The sequence below is a fragment of the Heliangelus exortis genome, chromosome Z (genome assembly GCF_036169615.1).
Source record: "Heliangelus exortis chromosome Z, bHelExo1.hap1, whole genome shotgun sequence".
NCBI lineage: Eukaryota > Metazoa > Chordata > Aves > Apodiformes > Trochilidae > Heliangelus > Heliangelus exortis.
The window spans coordinates 29,307,212-29,321,934 of NC_092454.1; the positions used below are offsets into that span (position 1 = coordinate 29,307,212).

General features: G+C 37.1%; 1 protein-coding gene across 2 annotated transcripts in view; it reads left to right on the top strand.

Annotated features, from left to right (window-relative positions):
• CDC42SE2 (CDC42 small effector 2) overlaps positions 1-14,723 on the top strand; it is a 63,727-nt gene that overhangs the window by 15,980 nt on the left and 33,024 nt on the right. Inside the window, exon 2 of one of the 2 annotated variants that reach the window (XM_071730494.1) lies at positions 5,594-5,752. The exons of the other annotated variant lie outside the window; for it this stretch is intronic. The gene's annotated coding sequence lies outside the window, so the exon portion shown is untranslated. The remainder of the gene's footprint in view (positions 1-5,593; positions 5,753-14,723) is intronic. 2 annotated transcript variants of the gene reach the window in all.

Below are 14,723 nucleotides of genomic sequence, written 5' to 3' on the forward strand. Positions count from 1 at the left end.
AGGGCATACAGTGAATTATTTTGTAGCTTTACTTTTTAAAAGTATGTACAGATTAGTGAATACTCCCTTAGCAGGAAATGCACCCAAAACTATGTCCCTTGGAGGAGGGATGTGTTGCAGTAAGCACCTACTCAGGACTTTGGTACACGGATTCAAAATACTGTCTTGAAAATCTTACTAACATTCAGCTTTGGATATTGAGATTTCATTCAGATTTCTTCCTGTAGTTTCATAGACACCTATTCTGCACGTGTACTCATGTCAAGAATTGCTGCAGCTTGGCTGGGACCTTTGGATGGTACCCTGTGTTCAGTAGGGACTGAACTAGTCATTAAATCATATTAAGCTAGCCATGAGACATCCTTCTCCTGTATCCTTTTTCAGAGCGAGCTAAGTAGTTTCTTGCTGCTCCTGCCTCCTTAAGCATGAGTTAGTAGCTGCAGCATTTTTTCAAGAATTTGACATCTTCTTTCAAAAGATGCACATCTCATAATTGTCTTTATATTGAAATGTATATCCAACTTTAATCCTACCTTTAATCCTAACTTTAATCCTAGTTTTTCTAGATGCCTAGTTATTACTCCTACCAGGAATGTTATCTGTTATTGACTAAACTTGGGAGGAAGGAAAAGCTGGGCAATATTTCCATTATTTCTGTTGTATAAAAGATCTGTGCCCCTCTAAGTGGATTATGCATGACTAGGCATTCTTTTGAGGCTAGTTTGTTAAGACTTCATCCTAGGTATTTGTTAGCATTTATTCTGTTAGTCAAGTTGGTCAACTTCAGAATTCAGCAATTTTAAGTATGAATCATATTCAGAGGTTCTGCATGTGAATTTCATATCCTGAGCACATTGATTCATTGGTGCAGGAGTTTGAACAACTGGAAGAATGGCCTTGAGCCTCAACTTCATTAAATCCCATTGAGAGGCAGAAGAGGAGTGCTGCTTTTTACTTGACTGGGGCAGGAAAATAGTGGGAGGGTAGAGAGAGGGAGGGAGGGTGAAAGAGTTGCAGGGGCTTCAGTGGGTTTTTTATTTGCTTTTTAGTGAAGATGAGCGAAATAAAAAATGAGGATGGTAATGCCAGCCTAGCCCCTTTTTAAGAGTAGTCTTTTCAAGTTAACACCAGTTTTGTTATGGAAGATGCTTTTACAATGGTGGATATGTGAAATGCTCTCTTTTAAAGAAGAGTGTGTGGGTGGTAGTTATTTCCTAAACATGTATATGGAAATGTTAATTTCCTTATGTAGAAGAGAGAAGACAAGTGTGTAGAGAGAGGCATGGACAAGTGTGTAATTAATTACTGGGGGGTCAGGACTGCCAGAGAAATTGTTTGTGTTGTAAAACAGCAAGGCAAATCTGTAGTTGAGTAGCATTTGCTTCTCAAAAATGTGGCATGCTGGATACTTAAGTACTTATGAAACTCTAACTACCAAACTTTCCAGTTGTCTTTTAAGATGTTTCCAATATAAGGCTCCTAATTTGAGATGCTACAAGAGCCTGAGGTGCTTCTGTGTTGCATGTTTTCTGCCTCTTAATGTGGCATAAGTACTAAATAAAAAGCCACACTGTGACATGAATCTCTATAGCCCCACATGATCTTTGAGTGCAGATCCCTAGACTAGTCTGTGCACAGATGATATTATGTTATTTATGTGTTATAGGGAAACCAAACTCATGAAAGACTACAAAAATTCCTCATTGTTAACAGCTTCCACAGAAGAACAATATTTACTGTCAAAATTTCATTATTACCTTTGGATAAGCCAATCTGGAAAAATCATTCTGTCAATGAGTTCTCTCCTGTAAATGCAATTGTTCCTTTGTTTCTGTAACATCTTTCTTTTGCTCTCCATCTACCTTTTCAATATCTCCTCACTATATTTGTCTCTGGGTGTTTAGATACATTACAGCAAAGCTGCTTAATGCAGTGGAATTATCTGTTGTGGGATCAGGAAAAGCAGATTCACCCTCTCTTGACAAATACAGCATTATTCACTGCATTCCATGTTCAAGAATTGCAGTTATTTCAGTATGACTGCTTTTTTTTTTTTTTCTGCTGCTTCTGACCTTGCCCCTCTTTATTCTTGTAGATACTTCTAGCCTTAATGCTGTCTGATGAGAAATACATGTGTTATTTTATTGTTGTGTTGTTGTTTTTTTCTTGGGGCCCAGCAAATTTATATCTTTAACGTGAAAGCAGAAGTTCTTCCTACCAGTTGTTCTACAATCCCAGTTGTACTATCATCCCATCTACCAGTTTCAGAGCTGTACAGCAGGAGACCCTGAGAGAGTTACAACATCAGGCTAGGTGAAAGAGGAGGTGTAATCAAATAATGAAATGCAAAGTATTACAAGTAAGCATGGTATATGTGTCTTTTTTTTTATTATTATTCTTGTTGTATTCATACTTTAAATATTTGAGATATTCACATGGAAGAAAGCCCATAATTGTAGGTTAACACATCACAAATTCTGGATTAGAAAAATTAATCTTGTTACTCATGATCCTCAAATAAAGTCAGTTGTAATCTTCAGGACCTCTTTATGTAAATGCCTGACCATTCCCTGCCTGTCCCCTTCCCCAGCAGGTTTTTAAATTGCTTTACACAGAAGTAAAACATCTAATCGTAAATGTATTGTTTTTTCTAAATATGAGCTTGGAGAATTTAATTCCCTTGCAGTCATTAAGGCTCTTGATCTCTCTCTGGCTTTGTGTCCATTCAGAAATAATCTTGCATGGCTGTAAGACTGAAATACCAAGCATAAATACCAAGAGAAAACACATGAGAGAAGATCTTAATTTGCTACTTGAAAGTTTATTAGGAAATACACAAGACTCTCTGTGTATGTCCTGCAAGAACACAGAGCTAAAATATCATACTTTGGTCTATTGTCCTTCCAGTATGAGATGACAGGTCATGGGATAGGTCTCATTCTTTTAATTTCAGACTGTATCTGGAAGGCTGTATCCACTGACTCTTTGTGAGTGTGGTAAGTGCATAACTTTGCCAGGATGCTCTGGTAGTCTTACCAGCAGCAAACACTGCAATTCCTATTGCCTGCTGTGGAGAGTGGGCTGCCTCAAAGCTGGCATAAATCCCAAGTGTTTCCTCCACTGTTGCTAAAGAGATAGAGCTTCAAGTATAGGACTGCTGATTTGGGGACCTTAAGTAAAAAACTAGTCTGATCTTTTGAAAAGGCCTAAAAAAACTTCTTTCCTTTCCACCTGTGTCTGCCTAATAGTATGACACTCTGAAAATGCTCTTGCATCCCATATATTCTCTGCAAATGCTTATTAATGTAAAACTAATTATGACTTTGGGTTGCTGTTTGTGAAATAAATCTTAGTTTCCGTTGTAAACTACTTAGTTGTATACAGCTTCAGAAAGTGTTTTAGGAGTTATGTATTGATACTCAGGGTTCTCATGGGAAGTTAATTTCTTTCTCTTCTGTATAATTTTCTGCAATTCAAAAAGTATTTTTTTTGCCCTGATAACAAGGTGTCCCAAGTGAAAACAAATTCTTTTTGCCTGTTTTCCTTCTCTGAAACTAGAAATGTTAAACAATAACTTTACAGGGAATTGCTGATAATCTACTGGCATTTACAAGCAACATGGCACCAAAACCAAGCAACAATTTTAAAATATTTTAAATTTGTGTTTAAAATTGATATATTTTGCTAAATTATCTGAATGAAAACAAACCTTGTCCATATCTCTCTCCCCTTTACAAGTTGCACAAATGTGTAAACACATTCATAGAATGAATCCATCTGTAAAGAACAACGAAGATTTAAATTAAATCCTGGGAAGGTACTTTGGTATGAATGAGCAGCACATTAGACCCTCTAATGTGCCGTGGGCTGCCAGTTTCATTGTTGAGTCCTTTTATGTTTGTGTCTTCATCCTACAGACACTTTTCAACACAACTCTTCTTGAAAGTTGAGAAACATTAGAAAACTTGTTCTTACTGGTTTTAAAAAATCTAATCTCATCCCACTAGTTCTTAAGGCTAACTGCAGTGTGAACTTCCCGTCAAGACTAAAGATGGCTGGATTGTAAATGAGCATCTCTGAAGACCCTTGCCCGAAGGGAAAGAACCTGTGCTGGTGGGAGGCAATCAAGGAGGTCACTACTGCGTGGCCGTGCTGCCTGCCTGCTTTCTGGGGAGGCAGACAGGGGAAGTGCTCCATTCTTGCACTGCAGTGCGTGTTTGGAGGAGCAGATAATGAAACCCTTTGTGCCCTCTCCAAAGACGTGCTGCACAGTAATGGGCCCTGCAGCTGCAGCCCTAGCAACCAGGAGCTGGAGGAAAGAATGAGGGCAGCTTCCTAGCCCAGGGTGGCCTTATTAGAAGATGAGCAAATTAAACCCGTAGCATGGTATTTAGAACTACCTTTGTGCCTGTTATTTTCCCTAGGAATATTTTCTTTATAAACTTTAACCTTCAGAGTAAAATTTATCTATGTGTTTTTACATAGATAAATCGATGACCTAAGACTTGTCACTGTCTTTGTACCATTAATGGCATCTTATCTGGGGCTTTAGGAATTTCTTGTATTACTGTACAGTATTACTTGTAATACTGTAAATTTGTTCTCATAACAAGTAGTAAAAATCTTTTTTTTTTTTTTTTTTTTTTTTTCCCCTCCCTTTTTTTCCCCTCCCTTTCCCCCCCCCCCCCCTTTTTTTTTTCCCTTTTTTAAAAAATGTGACTCTAAAGCCTTGATTTGATAGAGTATTTCCTGGAGAATTCACAGGACTGTTTGGTATAGTACACAATTCATTGTCACCAGTTAAATAGCATCAGGGAATTCACTTGAGATTGATTTTTGTAGGGTAGATGAACAAAATCCTTAAAGAAGGTGTAGTTTGACACGCTAATTTATTGTAAAAACAATGTATATATATTCGTGGGATGGTTTGCAAGATTTGCATTGTGTTCAAAAAAGTGCTTTTTGTGTTTATGCTTATTGTCACAGATGTTTTCTAGATAAGCTAATGGTAAATGCTTCATTTGTAAGATAGGCCAATCTTATCTATGTGCATGTGCAGCCCTGTGAATGAATCTGTATAATGCTACTGATGTGAATACAATAGGCTTCATTAATTACCCAGATGTGGATAGTACATCACGAGCCATGTTCTGGCAGCATGTCTGGGGCAGAGGGGGTGTTCGTGTGAGGGAGGGAGGGACTGAAGAATGAATGAATAGCTTGAACCAAGTGATCTGTGGCTGAGTGGCAGACAAAGATGGTTTTTGGGAAGTGACTGATGATCCTGCATGACAGGGTAGCAGTCATATCTGATCTTTATGGTAACCCTTGCACATGAGGCATTGCCTCTCCTTTTCTGCAAGAAAAAGAGGAAATCAAATCCACTGAGGAAGCAAGTACACCTCAGCAGTGAAGGCACTTGTGGCTGTATCATATCTGTCTAGTTACTGTAATGAAGAATGGTGAGATGGAAAGTTTAGTTATTTTGGTTCTACTTTCTATTTTCACAAATGCAGTAGCCATTTTCGTGCAAGATATAATTTTTTTTTTCTGTGTTTGTTTTCTCTTTCATTTTCTTACCTCCTAAATGCAGTCTCTAACATCCGTGCTACAAGCTGCCAGTAAGCAGAATCCAGAGCAAACAAAGCAGCAGATGCAAGGAGTCCTGAATATTCTCTGATCAGGATGACATGCTGACCTGGACCAGCAAGAAGTCAGGAGCACATTCCTGTCTGCTGACTCTGCTACACAGGTAACATTGTCCTGTAAAGGATCTGGGTGGAACCATGGAACCACATAATCTTAAACTATTCAAGAAAGGTTTACTGGAGCTTGATTCTAGATTAGATGAGTTACTAGTTTCCTGGCTTTTTCTCTTTTGCATCTTTGCTGACTTGTTCTGTATTTATAAAATATTTGGAGACACCTGGAGCCTCAAATGATAAAATTTTCTTTATTTTTTGTGAGGAGTAGGAAAAGTAAGGGAAATGTTTTGTGCTGGTATAGGGCTGTACTTAAATGCTACATTTAGCAACTGCACCATGTGCTCTTCAGAGAAGTTACTACTGGAAGCAAAACTACGAATTTAAAAGAGCTTGACACCCCCTTTACTAGCTCTTTCCTTTGTTTGAGAAAGAGGAACCATAATGGAAAGCACGTTTAAAGAGCAACTGTAACTTTTATCTAAATGCATGCATCTTACATATTAATCTTTCAATTTAAAATTGTTATTGTAGGCAAAGGAATTTGTGTATGGTTTTGTTTTTTGTTTCCAAATATATACAGAATATCTTTGACAGCAGATTCGACAAAGAAGTCCCCCACCCACACACAAAAGAGAAAAAAACCCAGTTTTGTGGCGTTGCAGGAGACAGGATTTCACTCAGATCAGGGAACTTTCTATGGTAAACTAAATTGTCACTGTACAAATGTTTGACAGTTACTGATTGCTTTTCATTTGAGTTGATTTACTTAAGTCAGTTCTGTTTGCAGATTTGATTGTACCCTCTAGCAAAATCCTAGTGACTCATCTCCAGATGTTTCATTGAAAACAGTTACACAAATGAAATACTGTTATGTATTAAATAACTTACAGAAAAAACAAAACAAAACCCAAACACAGCCAGGAGATACATGTTGGCAGAAAAGATTTTGTTTTTCCCTCTTGAATACAACAGATTCCACTGAATTTTACAGCTAAATTTTTCAGCAATAATGGAGTTTGCCATCAGTTCTGTTGGGTGCTGAAAGAACACTCATTAAAAAGTATGTAAAGGTCAGCATCAAGATACTTAGCAATTGTATACACTTCAAGGCTATTACAATCTCTTCTTCAAAAGTGGCTGCAAAACTCCTTAGGAAAAAAGAAAACAGTGCATCATCACTCTCCCTCTCTCTCAAAAAAAAAAAAACCAAACCAAAAATCTGAAACAACAGAAACAAAAAAACCCCAACCCTAACACAACAAAACCAAACAAATAAGCAAAACCAAACAAACTGATCTCTTTAGTAAATGTCAGTGTGCTAGTTTGGGCTATTTTTATCTTTTCAAAACTTGTTGCTTTAATTCCTGTTTCTTGGACATTCCCAAAGCAGTTCTTGAGAGAAAACGAAGCTGTGCTACTTAGTGTTTCATATCCCCAAAGTGCTGAGATCCGGCATAAACTTCAGCCAAAACTGCAATTTTTTTAAATCACAAGCATAGCCTCATTTGAGGAGAAGCATGTACCAGTCAGTATTCATAGGCTTTCCTGATCCTGGCAGTGTCAGAAAATGTCATGGGTTGGTATGTGAGGGAACTGTAGTGATCTGTCACATTTCTTTATAACAACATTGGAGCCAGGATGATTCTTCTGAATAGGTAGTATATATTTACCTGGTGGTCTTGGGAATTAAATATTTGCCATGAGAAATAACTCTGATTAACTAAGTTTACGTTTGAAAAGGGCCATATTAGACGACAATGGAGAACAGAATAGTTGATGTTAGCAAAGCATTTCTGTTTTTTTTCCAACCTTGAACTTCGAAGCATCTAATGTAAGATCCACCATGAACTAAGCCTTGTAATTAAATCACTTCACTGTCTGTGACTCGCTCTGCAGTCTTCGTCAGCATAGTTTATAAAAGAAGTTTTGGAGAAACTTGACAGTTCTTCCCAGTATGAAGAGCTGCTACGTTTGCTGCTGCCATTTTCCTTACAGCTTTGTTATGTGTGTTACAGAAAGATTGTTGCATTGGCTGTCTGGGGCACTCCTGTAATCTGTTTCAAGGAGACAAATAGTTTTGACAGATATGAGATGTACTTGAGTCTTCATGATGATATCAATTTGTAGACATTCTTACTCTGTGCGGCAGCAGCATTCTTTTCATAATGATGAAGCACAAGGCTTATACTTTATATTTGTTATTCAGGACCTTTCAAGTTTATCAGCAGAAGTACTGTATGTCTAGTAACTACTTCGGCATGAGAAATGCCATGGTCAAAACTCTATATTTTTCAGGCTTTCGAGGTCTTGTTTAGGTCAGAAGCCTGGAAAGAAGAAGGGTAGTATTTTCTCTGTATGTTTTGTTTCCCTTCCTTACCTGCTTGCAAACAGGTAACTAAGATAATCTTAGATTGTCTGGAGACAGTATGTCTCTGATCAATACCACAATTGCTGTTACTGCTTTCAGATGTGTTTTCTTGTATGTGATAACTTGTCCGAAGTTACAAGCAATAGAAAAGAGAAAATGGCATCAAGTTGCACCAGGGGAATTTAGATGGGATGTTAGGAAAAATTTGGAACTGGAATAGGTTGTCCAGGGAAGTGTTTGAGTCATCCTCCTCGAGGTAATTAAAAGACTTGTACATGTTGTGCTTAGGGATGTGGTTTAGTTGTGGATTTGTAGTGTTCCAGGTTAACAGTTGGACTTGATATTAAAGGGCTTTTCCAACCAAAGCAATTCTAGGAGTCTATAATCTCATTTCTTTCCTTTCCCTTTCCTCACTCCCAAACAGACCCTCCAGCACTAGGTCTTTGTGCTTGAAGGTGTTTATTCAGTATGGGTAAGCAAATACTGCCAGGTAATGTGATAGCAGAACTGAAGTGCCCATAATGGGAAAAAGAATGCAGCTTCTTTGCTTTGCTATGTTACAGTGATAAGATTTTGTTTCATGCTGGTAACATCTGCTGTAATAGATACTATTTTGACCATAAAAAAAAATACAGTAGTGAATCTTCCTTACTATATGTGTATGTGGAGGAGAATATAGATACCTTGAGGAAGGGGTGAGAAAGCAAGAAGTAGGTAGGCAACATCTGAAGACTCTGCTGAATAGAGTCCTGGACAATGCAGGGCCAGAGGAGGAATCATGACCAACAAAACTTCTGTGAAATAAACTGTAAAAGGGCTTTATAGCAAAATCCCCTAGTTCAAATTACTTTGAAAGGTTGTTTTTCACCATCATTGTATGAAAGAGGAGGGGTTAGCACAAAAGGGTTGCCTGGCTTGTTCTTTCTAATTTATTTTCCAAGTTTTGGCTCCTGTCCCCACTGCAACCTGGATTCAACATACTTGTTCTTCAGTGCAGTACTACAGGGAGAATAGAAGCAGCACAAAGCAGAAAAATGCTAGAGACTGAGTATCTGGCAGCTTGACTCACCTTGAGGGCAATTTCTTTGTTTGCAATATTGGCAGAAAAGATAATAGGTGCTCAAAACTCTTAAGATCAGGCTTAGCAGCAGAGTAGTAGTGTAATTATCTTGAGGGAAGAGTCAAGATGTTTACTAGATTGGGTTCACTTTTCCTAAATTCCTGTTACCCTTTGTCACTCCAGTATTTTTATTCCTTTAAGATTTGAGCTATAATAGGTAGATAATCCTAAAGAAGATAGTTACATAGACAAGACTGATAGAATTTTTTTTAAAACCAAATAGAGTAAAGGCATTTCAAAAATGTCAAGATAGGTTGTGAAGCAGGGAAAAATTTTACAAAGACTTGATAATTTATTTAAACACAAACCGATATATTGCATATCTTTTGTTACAATGTTATACAGAATGAAAATCATAGTAAAAGACATGTGGTGTGTGATCTCCCTCCATGTGCACGTATTCCAGGTGCTTACTTATACTGTTTCATATATCTTGCCTTTTGAAAAGGAAGGAAGTTGAGAAAATGTGTTTGAGAAAGGGAGAAAAAAATTAAGAAAAAAAAAGATTTTTTTATACTTCTGAATTTTACAGAAATGAAGGGGAAACTTTTAAACTTAGCTTGTTTAACCACCAGAATAACTTTTTGAGGACACTAGTGGATTCCCAATAATTTGTTAAAAACAATGTTGTGATTTTTGTGTGTACTTTTTAAGCTGAAAGATGGCAGATTATTTATTAGGAAGAAATTCTTTAGCATGAGGGTGGTGAAACACTGGAACTGGTTTCCCAGGGAAGTTGTGGATGCCCTCTCCCTGGAAATGTTCAAGGCCAGGGTGGATGGGGCGTTGAGCAACAGAGCATAGTAGAAGGTGGGCAGGGGGTTTGGAATTAAATGATCTTTAGGGTCCCTTGCAGCCCAAACCATTCTATGATTCTATCCCATCCTGAAACAGTTTGAATACAGGAATTTATAGTTATAATGGTAGAATGCAATAAAGCAGACACCAATACAGATGTGCAGAGTTTTTCTAAAACCCACTGCATATTAAAGTTTACATCAGTACATATTCAGTGGTTGTTTTCTATGCAGGCATTCAGGGCAACTTCAAAGTTCTATGAACAAAGCTCAGAAAAAGTTCTGCTGTGAAACAAACCTGTTGCTTCATAGGAAATTATTTTTCTTATTCTTTCCAATGACCAGTCATAAAAATGTAAAAGATTAACATACAGAATTCTGAAAACTAATATACATTTGCAGTCTGGTTTTGCAGGTGAAGGGTTACCCTGTGTCACTAGCACTGCAGAGCAGTTTCAGTCTCCTGCGTCTGTGAGAAGACATACATTGAAATCCATAAAGTGCTGGAAATGCATGTTTAAAATTAAGTTGAGTAAGAATGTAAAGTGAAAGAGGTCAGGAGGCTTCTTTGAAGTCAGAGTTCTCATGGCAAAGCCTATGTCTGCCATAAGCCTCCTTATTGTGTCCTTTTTTTTTTTTTTTTTTAACAGTTAAACTTTAATTGCTGTTAAATAGTTAGGAATACAGTTATTGATAATGGATTATATTAAAAGATCATTATACAAATGTCTGATACTTTTTTGCAGTAGTTCAGTAGTTACCAGCCTTTGCTATGACAATCCTGTCACAAAACTGACTTCACGAATTCAGCCGATGAAGTCACTATGGCCCAAGTTAGAGTTTCGCCCCTGGTACGCTGCTGGGAGGATATTAAGTTCCAGGAAAAAAGCTACAGTTCTCTTAGCTGCTTGATACAAAGTTTTTGCCAAGTCTTTAAATGGCTACTGAATCAATTTTATTTTTTTGCTAACTTAATTCTTTAACACTCATTAAAGACCTTTTGATTTCTTTCCCACAGAATCATTATGAAAAATGGAATGGAAAAGATCCAATCCGCTCATTCATCTGTGAATGTCTTTGCCAAGCTGTGACAGTTCATGTGTGGGATTTTTTTTTTAAAGTAATGCTCAGTACAGTTTTGTACTGATTGATGCATGTGTTGACACTCACCATTTGCCTACTGAAACTGTACTGAAATTTAGAAAAAAAGCAGGTGGGGCTATTTTATAATCACCTTCCTTTTTTCCCCTCTGCTATAGATTTTAATGATAAGCTGTATAGTTATTTAATTTGGGTCAAATTGATTGCTAGAGAAAGAATGCTGTATGCCAGAATACAGAAGTGCTGATCTGTAAATTTATTTTCAGAAGTATTATTAGCCCATTATATTAACATACATAGCCCATTATATAAATATATATATATATGTGCTTTTGGGCATAATACAATTTTTTCTTATTAAAGGTGTGCATTTTTTTCATCCATCACTGAAAGTGTTACCACATAAGTATAAAATGCCACATTCAATAAATTATCTAAATTAGGTTCTCATGCAACTTCTCATGTAACTTCAGTTTTTCATTCACTGGTAAAAACACTGTGCTGGTATCTTAATTGCTCTTGGTGATTAAAAATATTTACTTTGTATCACAGAATCATAGAATGGTTTGGGCTGGGATTCACCTTAAAGTTTATCTAGTTCCAACCTCCCCTTCATGGGCAGGGACACCTTCCATTAGATCAGCTTGGTCCAAGTCCTCTCCAGCCTGGCTTGTACACTTCTAGGGAGGCAGCATCCACAACTTTTCTGTATAACCTCTTCCCTCAAAGTCAAGTACTTTTTCCTGTCATCTAACCTAAATCTAACCTCCTTCACGTTAAGACATGATCCCTTTTTGTATCACTACATGCCCTTGTAATGCGTGGAGGACTTTCTATCTGGCATCAGCTAAATGAGAAATTTTTGTCTGTGTTCAGCAAAGGCAATTCTTTGCCCTCAGGGCAACAGAAGTTTGCTGTGAAATTGAAACAAAAGCATTGTGCTGACCTGCTTGAGGTGGCTGCGTGCTTGGAGCTTCACCTTGGGTGTTTTCCAAATGGGCATTTTTAGCAGTAATGACCTTGAACTTTCTGTCAACATGCAGGCAACACAATTCAATGCTTCTTGGCGAGATAGGCAGCTCATTTTTGAAGAGACAATTTAGCTTCCTGTGCTTTCAGATTTCAAAACAGCACTAACTGTTCTGCTGAGAATACCTACTTTGTTAAAATGTTTCTGGAACATTCTGAAACTCCCTTTTTTATACAACTCTGTTTCCTAACTAGGTCAACAATTCTGGTGTCTTCACTGAAATTGCATTTCAGTGTTGGAAATTTGGCTTGTGCTCCATGTATTTTTATTTTAAGCTAACTATATGTATGCTTGGCTATTCCACGTACATTACAGCATAGTGTCTTTTTGATTTTAAAGTTGCCTTAAATATTATCAGGTTTAAGATACCTGATATCCTAAACTTTATTTAGTTATAAGTAAACTTAATTCTGTAAAGTTGTTCATGCTGTCTAGTGTATAAAAGGATTTGTTGCAGGTGAACTAGTAACAGGAATTATTAGGTTAACTAAGATTAAACTGTGGTCGAATTATAATTAACTGATGATTGAATGAAAAAGAAATGGTTAATAAATTGTAATAAGTTAATAACTGAATTATAACTAAGCAGTGGTTTAACTAAAATTCCAAGAAAGATGAGAAGGAAGATCATTGTAGTTACAGGCTTGTCAGTCTCACTTCAGTGCCTTGTAAAGGACCATTGAAGGAGGTCCCAAAATAGGACACTGAATTATAGGATTTCCTCTAGGAAACTACCCTGTATTATATAGGTACAGGTGTTATAGCTGCTAATGAGGCGTGTCTGTGTGTGAATGTGTACTGGCTTAGTGTGAACAAGTGTAGGGATAAAAACATTCTTGAGTGTTTCTCTGTGTTCTCTCAGACTCTCTTTTTGTTTTGTGCAGGTTGATACACAGAGTTCAAGTCACCTAAAGCAGCTAATAATGGAGTATTGAAAAAGAGGGATAGAGAATAAATATAATGTTAAATAATATATATGCTAGGGCCTTAAATTCTAACAAATGGAAATTGAATGCTTTTTAAGATTTGAAACAAAAAACTACTACTGTTTTGTTGCTTGCAGGCTATGAAACAGAAATCTAAAGAAGCATGCTGTTTGAACTAATGCTTAAAGGGTGAGGGGTGGCTCTGTGGCTTCTTTGTTTCAATTTTGGGAAATGTTACCCTTTTAGAGTCTGCCTCAGACCACTAGTTTGCCTTTCTTTTTTTTCTCCGAGTGATACTACCCATTAGAATTAACAAGAAGGCCAGCTGAGAAGAGGGTTGTTACCTTCAATAGGACTTGCCACTTGAGAAGATTAGAACTTTTACTAACAAGACTGTTATTTATAATCTTTAATGTGAATGGACAGGCAATATGAAGTCAGATTTCCTGATCTATGAATAGACTCTCAAAGGCTTCTCACTTGTCCTAGTTGACTGTTTTTATAGGAAGGACTAAATATATTACACCTAGACTATGTCTTAGGTAGGACAAAACTTGTTAGTTTTGTCTTTAGTTTGTCTTCCTGTTAATATAGTGAATAGATTTGGACCATTAGTTTTCTGTTACTCTTTCTATGGTTTCATAATGCAGAACTATTAGATGTTCTGTGGTTTTCAGAGAAGTAGGTTCCTATCTGCATGTATATGTAGGGAATAGTATGTGCTGTGTATCAGTTGTTTCAGAAAGCTACACTGAACCCATGAAAAATTGTATTTTTATGTTGTTTCAAAGAAGGAATGGGGACTTCTAATGGGAACAGTGTAATATTGGCTGTTTCATTTGGTGGTTCCATGCACAATGTAGTAAGGCCCTTTCAGGACCCAGGCCACTTGGTTGAAATAATTACATTTAACAGAATGGTTAGGGAGTAGGTCTCTGCAACTACTTACCTGTAGTTCTGGTTGTGACTTTGTGCATACACGTGTATGTTGTGGTACGTCCTGTCGTGTCGTGACATAGCATGGCATGGCATGGCATACTCATACATGACTTTGTGCAGGCTTCTGAGTCTTTTTTTACTTTTTCTTTTGACATAGCAGTCTGGGCTTTGGAGCAAAACTAGTTAAATGCAGGTGTTAGCACCTTCCTGTAGTTTTTATTTGTGTCAAGTAATTGCTGAACAGTTTTGTTATTACACTTCCTGTTTGATGTTCTAGTGAACAGTATGCAGTCAAAGGATAAAGAGGGTTTGTACTTAAAAGGAAATTAATCGCTGTTTCTAAAAACAGCATACTGTTTGTTCTTAGGCTATATAATTAAAAAGTGGCTTTATTCTCACTGACTCTTCACAGCACACAGCATATTACTGTTTGGATCAATTAAGGTAAATGCTCTCTAACCTGTGTTTTGCCAGTACACTTGAAGAGCTTGGGGGAGGGATTAATTTCTTTTTTTTACACTTTTTTCCTTTCCTACTCTGTTTGTTTCCTAGACAAAATATAACACTGCTTTAATAAGCAAAAAATGCTGGTACTGCAAGATAATGCATTCTATCACCACTACCTCTTAAGGCAGTTTTTGTTCCTAGTGACTTTATGACTAGTATTTAACAATAGGCAGTGGTTTTGGTTTTTTAATAGATTAGCTGCAGTGGAATAAACTTCATAGTATTTAAAA